General features: G+C 33.5%; 7 non-coding genes across 7 annotated transcripts; all 7 read right to left on the reverse strand.

Moving 5' to 3' along the window:
* Positions 1 to 1,823: 1,823 nt before the first annotated feature.
* Positions 1,824 to 1,895, reverse strand: Trnaa-cgc (transfer RNA alanine (anticodon CGC)). Its single transcript has one exon. It is a non-coding gene; the product is annotated as a tRNA-Ala (tRNA).
* Positions 1,896 to 2,135: 240 nt separating this feature from the next.
* Positions 2,136 to 2,207, reverse strand: Trnaa-ugc (transfer RNA alanine (anticodon UGC)). Its single transcript has one exon. It is a non-coding gene; the product is annotated as a tRNA-Ala (tRNA).
* Positions 2,208 to 2,416: 209 nt separating this feature from the next.
* On the reverse strand, positions 2,417 to 2,488 carry Trnae-cuc (transfer RNA glutamic acid (anticodon CUC)). Its single transcript has one exon. It is a non-coding gene; the product is annotated as a tRNA-Glu (tRNA).
* A 634-nt stretch (positions 2,489 to 3,122) lies between these two features.
* On the reverse strand, positions 3,123 to 3,194 carry Trnaa-cgc (transfer RNA alanine (anticodon CGC)). The gene has a single exon. It is a non-coding gene; the product is annotated as a tRNA-Ala (tRNA).
* Positions 3,195 to 3,434: 240 nt separating this feature from the next.
* On the reverse strand, positions 3,435 to 3,506 carry Trnaa-ugc (transfer RNA alanine (anticodon UGC)). Its single transcript has one exon. It is a non-coding gene; the product is annotated as a tRNA-Ala (tRNA).
* Positions 3,507 to 9,677: 6,171 nt separating this feature from the next.
* Positions 9,678 to 9,749, reverse strand: Trnae-cuc (transfer RNA glutamic acid (anticodon CUC)). Its single transcript has one exon. It is a non-coding gene; the product is annotated as a tRNA-Glu (tRNA).
* A 634-nt stretch (positions 9,750 to 10,383) lies between these two features.
* Trnaa-cgc (transfer RNA alanine (anticodon CGC)) lies at positions 10,384 to 10,455 on the reverse strand. Its single transcript has one exon. It is a non-coding gene; the product is annotated as a tRNA-Ala (tRNA).
* Positions 10,456 to 14,580: the final 4,125 nt, after the last annotated feature.

Here is a 14,580-nt window from a genome sequence, read left to right on the forward strand (position 1 = left end):
AAATTTCAAATTATCCCACCAAATGAGAGGGTTTGAATAATAAAAATCTGAACATATTTCATCTTCTAATAACTTTCTGATTCTTGTTACATATTCTTCATTATCTAATAAGGAATAGTTAAAAATCCAGATACCTGGTCCTCTTTCAACCTCTGTAAAATCTAATTTCATGCTAACAATACAGTGATCACTAAAACAAGTATCTCTATAAAAAATATTTTTAATACAGGGCTTAACATTACTAGAAACTAAAAAATAGTCAATTCTACTTTGTGTCAAAAAACCTTGTACAACTTGTTTTCGTGAAAACATTTTGACACCTGCATTTCTGTCTCTCCAGACATCAAACAAACAATTATCGTGCATCATAGTATTAAGATATTTCACAGACCTATCTGCATAAAAAGCAGTTTTCCCACTTTTAACATATCCGTCTCCTTTAATTTTACTTTTACAATCTTCAAAAAATTCACATTTTTCACTTACACTATTAGGAACATACAAACTAAAAATATCTACAATTTTATCATTGATTTTACCTTGAATATGAATAAATCTACCAGGTACACATTCACAAACTTTAAATACATTTTTAAGGTTTTTACTGACAAGAATTGCAACACCCTGTCTATTACAGTTACTATTACTTGCAAAAATATCACCATTCCATAATGTCTTATCATTCTTTATATCTTCAAAAATAATATTATTCCAAAATGTTTCCTGTAAGCATACAATATCATACTTTCTTTCATTACATAATGAAAAAATACAATCCTTTTTACTTTGGTTACATAGACCATTACAATTAAAACTTATGAAGTTATAAGTAGCCATCACAAAAATAATTCTAATAATATACAACATTAAACACTCCATTATTAACTATTCAAATGTTTTTGTAAATTTGACAACCTTGCTGCTTTAATATTAGGCTTGATATTAAGCATACTTCTCCTTTTAATACCCAAGTAATTTCTCTTCTTCCCTACAACAGTGAAAGTATCTCCACTTTCCTCTTGGTCTTCACTGACCACGGGAAAAGTGTCCATAGTAATCTCATCCAGAGAATCACATGAACTTCTGACTTTTCCCTGGCTACTGTCATTTTGTTCAAGGGGGGAGACAGCACTTTCAACACCAAAACCATCAGACATTTTATCAATTCTATTTTCACCAGACAATTCAACATTTGATTTAGTAAGCAAAACTGGTTCAATATTACAATTATTCAAACAAATATTGTTTAATTCTTTATCTGTACCTTTCTTGACTTTATCATCTCTGACACATTCCGCACTGTAGATACCAGTCAAGTACATTCGACAAATGTCTGTAGTGAACTACGCAGGGCTATAATTGTAAAGTAGGAAGATGTTGTCTGTCAACACTGGACGAATGTATTTTTTTGACTTCTTTCTTTTCCCTCCGAAGGAGTGAAATCTTCACATAGTTCATTTTGCAGCTTACAACTGTTACAGTACTACATTTCCATTTGTGCCCTCAAAAAACACCACCAGTGAGATTTGTGCTAGGTAAATGAACGACAACCATTCTTGGACACATCTTGATGAGACTGACAAAATTGAATTAAGGTGACCGCGCAGCCGACATTATAAATCGAAATAAGTTTCGTCTATAAATATTATTTCATATTTTTTTCAATTACATTTTGCAGCATCGGTTATGGGTAACCTTTAACGTACACTGCAAGTTGTCTGCAAGAGAAAGGAAGACGTTCTTTTAGAAACTGTAGTAGAAGTGTACATATACAATACTGTACGTATGATCACTCTTGGACAGGATGAACAAGGAAAAAAATATGGAGATGCCGGGGATCGAACCCGGGGCCTTTCACATGCGAAGCGAACGCTCTACCACTGAGCTACATCCCCGTCATAGCCTGCTAAAATAATTTAATACTAAATAGTCCACTTGTATTGTAAAACATGGCGAAAACAGGTTACAGTGTCGTAGTAGAGATCAGTCAGGCGGATCGTGCAATTAAAAGACTTCACTCGGAGTTTCAAACGGATGCTACACTAGCTGAAGCAACTGTTCTGTAATTAAAAAACCAGATAAGATGAAATAACATATTATCTTTAAGGAAAAAAGAGGTTAAAAAAATATAGAAGTGGAGATGCCGGGGATCGAACCCGGGGCCTTTCACATGCAAAGCGAACGCTCTACCACTGAGCTACATCCCCTTCTTAATAAACATCTTGCATTTTTTATATTAGTACCTGTTGCGAAACTAGCTCTTCGACTATTAAAGATCGATATGAAAAGAGAGAAGACAAACAATAATGATTGTTTGTAGCCAAACTATTCGCCACAGCATGGTATAAACAAAACAAGGATTTGATAGTTTTAAAATGGCTTCATGGGGGGAAAAAAAACGGAAAGGAAAAAATTATTCCCAGACGGGGAATCGAACCCCGGCCGCCGCGGTGAGAGCGCGGAATCCTAACCACTAGACTACCTGGGACTTACTCTTAACCGGGTATACTTACTTACTTAAACAGTCATCCAAGTATGCGTCTGGTGATGGACAGTATTAAGGCGCACTCAGACGTTAAAACCCGGGCTGTCAAATGTAAATAGATACCAGTCAAGTACATTCGACAAATGTCTGTAGTGAACTACGCAGGGTTATAATTGTAAAGTAGGAAGATGTTGTCTGTCAACACTGGACGAATGTATTTTTTTGACTTCTTTCTTTTCCCTCCGAAGGAGTGAAATCTTCACATAGTTCATTTTGCAGCTTACAACTGTTACAGTACTACATTTCCATTTGTGCCCTCAAAAAACACCACCAGTGAGATTTGTGCTAGGTAAATGAACGACAACCATTCTTGGACACATCTTGATGAGACTGACAAAATTGAATTAAGGTGACCGCGCAGCCGACATTATAAATCGAAATAAGTTTCGTCTATAAATATTATTTCATATTTTTTTCAATTACATTTTGCAGCATCGGTTATGGGTAACCTTTAACGTACACTGCAAGTTGTCTGCAAGAGAAAGGAAGACGTTCTTTTAGAAACTGTAGTAGAAGTGTACATATACAATACTGTACGTATGATCACTCTTGGACAGGATGAACAAGGAAAAAAATATGGAGATGCCGGGGATCGAACCCGGGGCCTTTCACATGCGAAGCGAACGCTCTACCACTGAGCTACATCCCCGTCATAGCCTGCTAAAATAATTTAATACTAAATAGTCCACTTGTATTGTAAAACATGGCGAAAACAGGTTACAGTGTCGTAGTAGAGATCAGTCAGGCGGATCGTGCAATTAAAAGACTTCACTCGGAGTTTCAAACGGATGCTACACTAGCTGAAGCAACTGTTCTGTAATTAAAAAACCAGATAAGATGAAATAACATATTATCTTTAAGGAAAAAAGAGGTTAAAAAAATATAGAAGTGGAGATGCCGGGGATCGAACCCGGGGCCTTTCACATGCAAAGCGAACGCTCTACCACTGAGCTACATCCCCTTCTTAATAAACATCTTGCATTTTTTATATTAGTACCTGTTGCGAAACTAGCTCTTCGACTATTAAAGATCGATATGAAAAGAGAGAAGACAAACAATAATGATTGTTTGTAGCCAAACTATTCGCCACAGCATGGTATAAACAAAACAAGGATTTGATAGTTTTAAAATGGCTTCATGGGGGAAAAAAAAAAAACGGAAAGGAAAAAATTATTCCCAGACGGGGAATCGAACCCCGGCCGCCGCGGTGAGAGCGCGGAATGTTTTTTTTATCTTGATAAAATTTTATTCACAGTAAAACATCATATAAAAGAATTATTGGGCTAGTCTCCCAATAATTCACATATCACAGATCACAAATTGTCCTTAAATTACATTGACAGTATATATATGAATAAGTATATTTAAAACTCTATCACAACATTATCATCAGAGATGCGCAGAACAGGATTGTCATTCAAGTAATATTTTTGAAACAAAGAAAAGTTCTTTTTCTGTATATAATACATGTAAGCATAATTAACATGCTTTTGAAGAACAGATTTAAAATAAGAAATAATGTGCAAAACTTTCTCATCTTTCATGACTAAATTTCTTCTCTTTACAACACAAAACCTTCTAACAGTTAAAGCAGTATTAAAAAAATAAAAGTTTACTTTTTTATCTTTCTTGAGTAGACCGAAATAACATAGAAAATTAAAGTCTAACATATTGATAAAGCTAGCTGAACTATTACACAATATATTATGTAAAAAGTCTTTAAAAAAGTCATTGAATCGAGTCAAACATCTACACGAAATTATAAGATGTTCTAAGTCCTCATGCATATCATCACAAACTGGACACAATGAATCATCAGTAATGCGACATCTCAATAACCTCTCCTTAGTAAATAAAACTCTATGAAATATTTTAAATGATAACTCAATCCAATCACTTGGTAAAAATGGAAAGTTCAAAATTGTTTGGACTTTTTGAGTATCAAAATCAGAACACATCTCACACCAATATTTGACAGCATTTGGTTCTTTTGATAATGATTTCAACAACATAGAATAAAAAAACTTTGTTGTACTAGGAAAAGAGTACTTTCTATTATTAACATTACATTCTATATTCAAACTGAGATTTCTACGAACATTTTCATTATTTTCTACTAAAATTTTACATTCATCAGGAATACATTGTTTTATACATTGTACTACCTTAATAATCTTAGCAGCAGATACCTGTGGAAACTTTTCAGAAACAATATCTTGAACAAAATCATCTCTCATGAATCCCTTTTTACATTCAAATGCTAAATCTTTCACTTTAATAATGCCTGCATCTATAAAAGTCTTGATATACAGCATATTACCATTATTAGTAATCAAAGGATTATTGAACAGAGGCAGGTCAAATACATTATTCAAATTGATATCAATTTCAATATAATCACGTATCTTTCCCCAAGCAAACAGCATACATTTATAAAAATCAGGTAAACTGCCCAACTGTCTCTGCTTAAATTCACAGAACAAAATCTCAATACCAAGTTTCATATCTTGTACTTTGGAAAAGAAATAAGTACAAAGATGCTTCCAAACAGCACAATACTCTACATCTAACAAACGACTTAAAAATTTAAGTCTAAAAGCATACATCTTATGTAAAATTTCTGGAAAGTTCAAACCTCCATCTAGTATTCTATTAATAACAACATCATAAGCAACCAAAGATGGTTTATCATTCCACAAAAACCCGATGCACAATTTCTTGATATCTAAATAGTATTTTTCTGGTATATTAACTACCATCAGAGTATACCAAAGTTTGCTCATTAAAAGAGTATTTATCACAGTTACTCTATCATGTATTGACAATTTTCTCATTTTCCAAAGATTCAGTATTTTTGAAATAGACTGCACTTTGCATTCCCAATTCAGACTATCACATAACTTTTTATCCTTGCCAATCCATATGCCTAAAAGCTGTAAAACCCCATCACACTCTTTAATTTTCCAAGCATCTAAATCATTTTTTGATATTTTTCCAGTACCCAATGCCAAAATTTCAGATTTATCTTTATTTAATTTTGCCCCAGATGCTTGTTCATACAATTGTAAAACATTAAATGATTCAGTTACTGAATTTTTGTCAGACAATATCAATGTAGTGTCATCAGCATGTGAAAATATTTTTTCTTCAATATTCACAACAGGAATGTTAATACCTTGAATCCTATCATTCCTTTTGATCATTATACTTAAAGGTTCAGCAACTAAAACATACAATAAAGCAGATATTGGGCAACCTTGTTTAACAGAGTTTGCCAATGGAAAATATTTGGATAGGAAACCATTGCACTTGACAGTACTAAAAATATCTGTATAAAAGATTTTTATCCAAGATATAAATCTCTCCCCAAAACCAAATTTTTGTAAAACCGAAAAAAGATATTCATGCCCAACCCTGTCAAAAGCCTTTTCCTGATCTAACTTTAACAAATAACATTCTAGATTATCCATTTCAACCAAGTCAATTATGTCTCTTACAGTAACAGTAGTATCAGAGATGTCTTTACCTATTATACAACAACTCTGAGTTGGTGAAATAATCTTTGGAAGTACAAATTTAAACCTATTTGCCATGACTCTTGCTAATATTTTATAATCTACATTCAATAAACTGATAGGTCTAAAATTTTTCAAGTCAGTTTTGTCACCTCTATTTTTATAAATTAGGTTAATCATTCCATACCTCATAGACCTAGATAAAACTTTATTCTCTTCAACTGTATCATAAATATATTTCAAAACATCTTTCAACTCATTAAAAAAATATAAATAAAACTCCACCGTGAGTCCATCAGGACCAGGTGTTTTTCCTTGTTTCATACCTTTTATAGAGGTTTTTATTTCTTCAATATTAATTTCCTCATCACATTTTTCAACATCACAAACGTCAACATTGACGTTAATACAATCTAACATTTTATCAATTGCTTCATAATCAGTTTGTACACAAGAAAATAGCCTTTTATAAAAACTATAAATAACATCTAAAATTTCAGCAGTTTCACTGACAACATTACCATCACAATTTTTCAAACCATTTATCATATTTCTATTCTGTCTATGTTTCTCTAAATTCAAAAAATAGGTTGTATTTTTATCACTTTCTAATGAATATTGACATTTGGATCTTATAACAGCACCATTACATCTATGTTTTTCTAATCTTTCAAGTTCCTCTTTCAACTCTAAATATTTGACATGATCTATATCATTTCCACAAGCAGCCTTTATTGACAATTCTTGTAACTTATTCTGTATTCTATAATAATCTCTATATAACTCTCTCTCTTTTTCTTTACCATAGAGTTGACTTGTTTTCTTGATTTTATATTTCAAATTATCCCACCAAATTAATGGATGTGAAAAATAAAAATCTGAACCAATTTCATCAAGTAAGATATTTCTAATTTTTTCAACAAAAAAATCATCACTCAATAAGGACTTGTTAAAAATCCAAACACCAGGTCCTTTTTCAACTTCAGAAAAATCTAATTTCATACTAACAATAGAATGATCACTGAAAGATGTATCATTGTAAAAAACATTCTTTATAAATGGTTTTAAATTACAAGAAACTAAAAAATAATCAATTCTACTTTGAGTTAAAAAACTTTGTACAACTTGTTTTCTTGAAAACATTTTAACACCTACATTTCTATCTCTCCATACATCAGATAAACCTTTTTCATTTATCAATTCAGTCAGACATTTTAAAGATCTGTCAGCATAAAAAACAGTTTTCCCACTTTTGTCTAAAGGGGAAAGAGTGGTATTATAATCACCTGCTATTATAATAAATTCATCTCCATATATTTTACTTTTACAATCATTGAAAAAATTACACTTTTCACTAACATTATTTGGAGCATACAAATTAATTATGTCCAAACTTTTGTCAAGAATTTTACCTTGTATATGAACTAATCTTCCACATACACTCTCACAAACTTTAAAAACATTTTTCAACCTTTTACTTACAAGAATGGCAACCCCTTTCCTATTACAAATGCTATTACTGGCAAAAATCTCACCATCCCATACAGTTTTATCAATTTGAATATCCTCATACAATGTATCAGTCCAAAATGTTTCCTGTAAACAAACAATGTCATATTTTCTTTCAATAAATAATGCAAAAATACAATCCCTTTTATTTTTGTCACACAAACCATTACAATTAAGGCTAATGAAGTTAAAAGTAGCCATCACAAAACAAAAGTTCATAACTAATGACACATTCCACTCCATTGTTACTTCATTAACTTATTTTTAACATTTGACAATCTAGCTGCCTTTAAATTAGGCTTAATCTGAAATTTATTTCGCCTTTTGATACCCAAGTAGGATTTTTTCTTACCCACAACAGTAAACTCATCACCACTCGCCAACTGACAATCACTTGTCAGTGAATGAGTGTCCATTTCAAAATCATCCAAAGTATCACAAGTACTATGGCTGACTCCTCCCTGGCTTTTGATTTTATCCTGAGAGGAGGCAGTATTTTCTATATTAGATATATGATCAATATCTTTAACATTATTCTCAGATACACCAAAGACATCATTAAATTCAACCAAATTAACATGGCTAACATCTACATTATTAGTAAGATTGTCATGATCGATTTCTGATTCTACTTTTTCTTTATCTTCACCACTTACAATATCTTCAACACCATGAACCATGTCACAAACATCATCTAACACCTCAGAAACGTCATCACATTCCACTTCATGATTCTCTCCATCGTGACTAGCACCGTCACATTCATCAATACACTGACTAGCAACACCATTCGGAACATCATCTGTGATATGGCTAGCAACACCATTATCACCATTCGCTATCGGCTCAACAACCGCCTCCACAGTTGTATGGGTAGCATCGCCATTAGTGTCAACATGACTGACATCATCACGATAACGGGAATGAACACTACTAACAACATTTTCACGTCTTCTAGTGTTCTGTGCCCATTCGTCAACTTCAGAAACATCACTTGAATCATCATTTTCTGTATGAAACATTCTGTCACTTGAATGTTGAATGTCATGATCCTTAAAAATGCCTGAGTAGGAATCAGTTTGGAATTCTGTACATGAATTACCCACGCCTGTCTTCCTCAAGGTTTCACACTTACAGTTCTCCTTCTTTTAAAAGCAGAAAGAACACTTATTTTTCAAGCATTTCCTACTAATATGACCTTGCTCGCCACACTCAAAACACTTGAAATCAGGACAATCTTTATATATGTGGTCCGTGCTAAAACACCCATGGCACACTCTAACTTGATGATTGTGGATCACACGATAGTATGCAGTTTCTTTTTCATTCACTGAAAACTTCATCGAGTAGGGGATGGATTTCATATTAGGTGGAAGTTTTGCCTTAAATACTCTTGTTCCATCATAAATATAGTTTTTCGACTTCATCTTATGTTTTTTAATTGGTGACACCACTTCAACTCCAATTTTTGAAAATCTTTCAATGATTTCAGCATCAGTTACATACATACTCAAGTTGAGTATTGAAACATATCTGAAGCTGGATTCTAATTCAGTCACTTTAAATGTTTTACCACTGACTGATAAATCACCAAGAATTGGTTCCATCATCTGCCTCTCTCTAAATACAACTTCATATCCACTGCCGGTCTTTGGCACACATGCTATAACACTTCCTCTACCACATTTCAATTCAATTTCATCAATTACTGAATCAGGTTCTACTTTCCCAGAACCTTCAAGTACACATGAAATTAAAACAGTTTTCTCCTTTGAAAATTCATTTTCAACATTAAAAGACTTTCTATTGGACCTTTCTGGTCCACTTCTTTCAAAGTTCGCCATTAGTTCTTAGATGGATCTCAAGAAACGAATCGAGCGCACCTTTCCTCCCCCTTTTTCCTGCTACGAAAAAGCAGGAAAAGGGGATATAAAACGAATATTTATATGGAAACTATTATCACTTTAAAGCAAATATCATCTAACAATGTTCAGAAAATATTTACACACAAAAATACGGCGAAGAACTCACCAAACAAAGAAAAATTCTCGGACGACACAATGTTTACATCCTACAGATGATGCATCCAAAAACCGACCCCCAAATTATTCCCAGACGGGGAATCGAACCCCGGCCGCCGCGGTGAGAGCGCGGAATCCTAACCACTAGACTACCTGGGACTTACTCTTAACCGGGTATACTTACTTACTTAAACAGTCATCCAAGTATGCGTCTGGTGATGGACAGTATTAAGGCGCACTCAGACGTTAAAACCCGGGCTGTCAAATGTAAATAGATACCAGTCAAGTACATTCGACAAATGTCTGTAGTGAACTACGCAGGGCTATAATTGTAAAGTAGGAAGATGTTGTCTGTCAACACTGGACGAATGTATTTTTTTGACTTCTTTCTTTTCCCTCCGAAGGAGTGAAATCTTCACATAGTTCATTTTGCAGCTTACAACTGTTACAGTACTACATTTCCATTTGTGCCCTCAAAAAACACCACCAGTGAGATTTGTGCTAGGTAAATGAACGACAACCATTCTTGGACACATCTTGATGAGACTGACAAAATTGAATTAAGGTGACCGCGCAGCCGACATTATAAATCGAAATAAGTTTCGTCTATAAATATTATTTCATATTTTTTTCAATTACATTTTGCAGCATTGGTTATGGGTAACCTTTAACGTACACTGCAAGTTGTCTGCAAGAGAAAGGAAGACGTTCTTTTAGAAACTGTAGTAGAAGTGTACATATACAATACTGTACGTATGATCACTCTTGGACAGGATGAACAAGGAAAAAAATATGGAGATGTCGGGGATCGAACCCGGGGCCTTTCACATGCGAAGCGAACGCTCTACCACTGAGCTACATCCCCGTCATAGCCTGCTAAAATAATTTAATACTAAATAGTCCACTTGTATTGTAAAACATGGCGAAAACAGGTTACAGTGTCGTAGTAGAGATCAGTCAGGCGGATCGTGCAATTAAAAGACTTCACTCGGAGTTTCAAACGGATGCTACACTAGCTGAAGCAACTGTTCTGTAATTAAAAAACCAGATAAGATGAAATAACATATTATCTTTAAGGAAAAAAGAGGTTAAAAAAATATAGAAGTGAAGATGCCGGGGATCGAACCCGGGGCCTTTCACATGCAAAGCGAACGCTTTTTTTTTTTTCATTGTAAAAATATTTTATTCATTAATATTTACAAGGTTGTGTTTAACCGGACAATACCCGGTTTTACAAATTCAACGAATATATGTATATATATATATTTAAGCATGACGATATATATGAGCGTGAACAGAAGTTCATGTCTTTTTGATATACTTAATATTGTATTTAGCCAAAGTTAGCCAATACATGTTAGAAGAAAGGAAGAAATTAAAATAGATAACAATGCTTTCTGCATACAAACACAGTTGTACATGTATCAAGTTGTATTTATATAAACAATGTCTACAACTAATCACAATAATTAGGCAAGAACATTTTCCTTTCATTCATATGTTAAAAATCAAAAATGAAACACAAGTGAATCCATCTCTAGTCGTAAGAGTGGATTTCTATTAAGAAAATATTTATAAAACTGGTTCATTTTGTTTTTCACTCTATATAAAGCAAAAGCATATTCAATGTATCTCTGAATTGTATATTTGAAAAAACGGACTGTTTCGATATTTTTGTTTTCAAACACTTTCAAATTACGTGATTTATAAATGACAAGTCTAGCTACACAAATCATGTAGTTCAAAAAAAGTATGTATTTATAAGCTTTGAAGTATTCAAATAACCTAGTAGGATAAGTTGTTCGTAGTCTATAGAGTTCACAATATCTGCAGAACAATTCCTAAACATGTCAAATAATAAATCCTTTAAATAGTTGTGAAGTGGTTTCTGAAATGAACAAGTGACCCACAGATGAGACAAGTCTTCTGTTGATTAATTACAGGCCTTACATATCTCATTATCTACAGTACCTATTTTATTTAATTTTTCAAGGGTAAATATAGAGCGATGTATCATGCGATAGTACAAACATCGGCAATCAGGCGTTAACGTTTCTTGATTGACAAGCGAGTATAAGCGTTTAAATTCTAGTTCAGGATAAAACTCCGCCCACTTCTTCTCGGCCGTAGGCTGTTCCCACGATAAAGATAAAATGACTGAATAGAAATTCTTAGTTGTACATGTATTGAAGAAAGTTTCTTTGTCATTTTCGTCGATAATTTTGAGTATCGGGGTTTTGTCACCTTGGGGATTATTTACAGTTTTTACGTGTTTGTGCCATTCTAAAGGAATAGAAACGAGAATCTTTTGTAAGGATAACGCTATGTGTTCGGCATTCTCATCTGGATTATGCGATTGGATTATTTCGATTATTGCATTCGGATTTAGAAAACCTGGTACCACTTCATAGGATATGTGCTTTACTAGAAACAAGCCTGCATCTATGAAATTTTGAAAGAGGAGCATTTTATTGTTATACTTAATCTCTGGATTACAAAAAATTGGGATATTATAAATCTGGTGTGGTTCCATATTGAAGCTGATTTTATGTTTGATTCTGTAGAATGATTCCATCATTTCTTGATAAAATACCGGAAGTTGCTTAAGCTGGCTGTTATTTAAAACCAAATGGACAATATTTTCGCCAACATCAAAGATTATTGATATTTTTTATGAAATAGCTAAATGCACTCTTCCAAAGAGCAGTGCAATTAGGGTCTAAATATTTTTAAAGAAATTTCAATCTAAATGCTTGCATTTTTAAGTAAATATCTGGTATGTTTAAGCCACCATTAGCCTTTGCACCTATAATTGACTGGTATTTAATTAAAGGTGATTTCCCTTTTCATAAAAAATTTAAAACTGCTGACCGGAGTTCAACTTTAATAATTTCAGGCAGGGGACAAACTGTTAGCGTATAATATAAACGCGACATGATCAAAGTAGAGACGACAGTTGCACGACCATGGAGGGTAAGCTGACGCTTGTTCCAAAGGGAGAGAATGGACTTAATTGTTTGAATTTTGTCTCTCCAATTAAGATATTCACAAGAAACTTTATCTTTACCAACGTAAATACCTAAAACTTTTGTAACATTTTCACTTCGTTTAAGTTTTAGATTATACAATTCCTGATCCGATAATTTTCCGGCTCCGAGACACATAATTTCTGATTTATCTTTATTAATTTTAGCACCTGAAGCCTGACAGTATAAGTCAAGGACCTCAAACACTTCACCTATAGACTCTTTGTCGGAAGTAAATATATTAGTATCATCGGCATGTTGAAAAAACTTTACCCTCTTTCTCTGAATTGTGAATTTTAACACCTACAATATTTTTGTTTTTAATTATAGCCTGACCGAGAGGTTCAGCGGCTAAGACGTACAGGAGAGCAGAAACGGGACAACCCTGCTTAATTGAGTTTCTAATTTTTACGTATTTAGTTTGGAATCCGTTGCATTTAATACTGCCCTTACGTCATTATAAAAAATTTTTATCCAACGAATAAAATTTGGTCCGAATCCGAATTTTTCCAAAGCAAGATAGAGATATTCGTGATCGACTCGATCGAATGCTTTTTCTTGATCAACCTTAATCAAATACGCTTCTAAGTTGTCGTTCTCAATGACTTCTATAATGTCTCGTATGCTGGACGTTGTATCCGCGATATCGCGACCGGTTACACAACATGTCTGTGTTTCGGAGATGGTACTAGGCAGAACGATTTTTAGGCGATTCGACATAACTCTTGCCAGAATTTTGTAATCGACGCAAAGTAATTAAATTGGACGAAAGTTTTTAAGATTATTTTTATCTCCTTTATTTTTGTAAACAAGATTTATCACACCATGGCGCATAGATCTAGAAAGGATTTGTTCATTTTCTATAACTTTGAAAATCTTCATAAAAATTTCACCGAATAAATCGAAAAATTTGCAAAAGAACTCAACTGTTAAACCGCAGGGACCAGGAGACTTATTTTTAGCCATCCCGAATAAGGCCGAACGAATCTCGTCTAGAGTTACCTCAGATTCCAATATTTGCATGTTTTCTTCTGTAATTTTTTTCGGAAATATAGTCAAGTATCCCCGCTGCCTTATCCTTATTAATTTCAGTACAAGAGTACAAGTTTTATAAAATCTGTGGATTTCGTTCAAAATGTCGTCGGTGTTTGTGAGTAAGTTACCGTCGGGAGTTTTGAGTTCTTTTATACAGTTATTGTTTTGCCTAAACTTTTCTAATTCAAGAAAATACTTAGAGTTTCGATCGCTTTCGATCGCCCAATGGGCTTTGGACCTGAGAATGGCACCTTTACATATATCATGTTCATACTCTTTAAGTTTCATTTTGGTTTCTTTAAACTTAGTAACATTAAAATTTATATTACTTGCGGCTTGGATGGACATTTTTTCATATTCACGCTGTAGTTTAAAATATTCTGACTTTTCAGCCTTTCTTTTATTCGTAGCAAAAAGCTTTGAAATTTGCTTAATTTTGAATTTTAAATTATCATACCACACCAGCGGTTCACTATTATATAAGTGACATTTCTTTTCATTTTCGATTAAAGTACGAATTTTTTCAGTGAACATAACGTCTTCTAATAACATGCTGTTGAAAATCCAAAGGCCGGGGCCACGCTCTACATCTACAATGTCGACACGCATCACGACAGCGGAGTGGTCGCTAACGTATTGTGTTTGTAATAAACATTTTTGACAAATTGTGACAAAACTCTAGAAATAAAAAAGAAATCTATACGTCTTTGGCATAATGTATCACTAATAACTCTGCGCCACGAGTAACAACGGACTGAATGGTTTCTAGCTCTCCAAATATCATAAATATCACGGGTCTCGCATAATTGTACTAAACATTTAAAAGCATTATCTTCTATGTGAACTGACCTTTCTGGGCGGTCGAGTTTAGATAATGAATTGTTAAAATCTCCGAGTAAAATGGTATTCTCTGACATGGGGATATTTTT

This window comes from Perna viridis, chromosome 11, assembly GCF_037379345.1.
Source record: "Perna viridis isolate PV_CMFRI_1.1 ecotype Kerala chromosome 11, ASM3737934v1, whole genome shotgun sequence".
In the NCBI taxonomy this organism is placed as follows: Eukaryota; Metazoa; Mollusca; class Bivalvia; order Mytilida; family Mytilidae; genus Perna; species Perna viridis.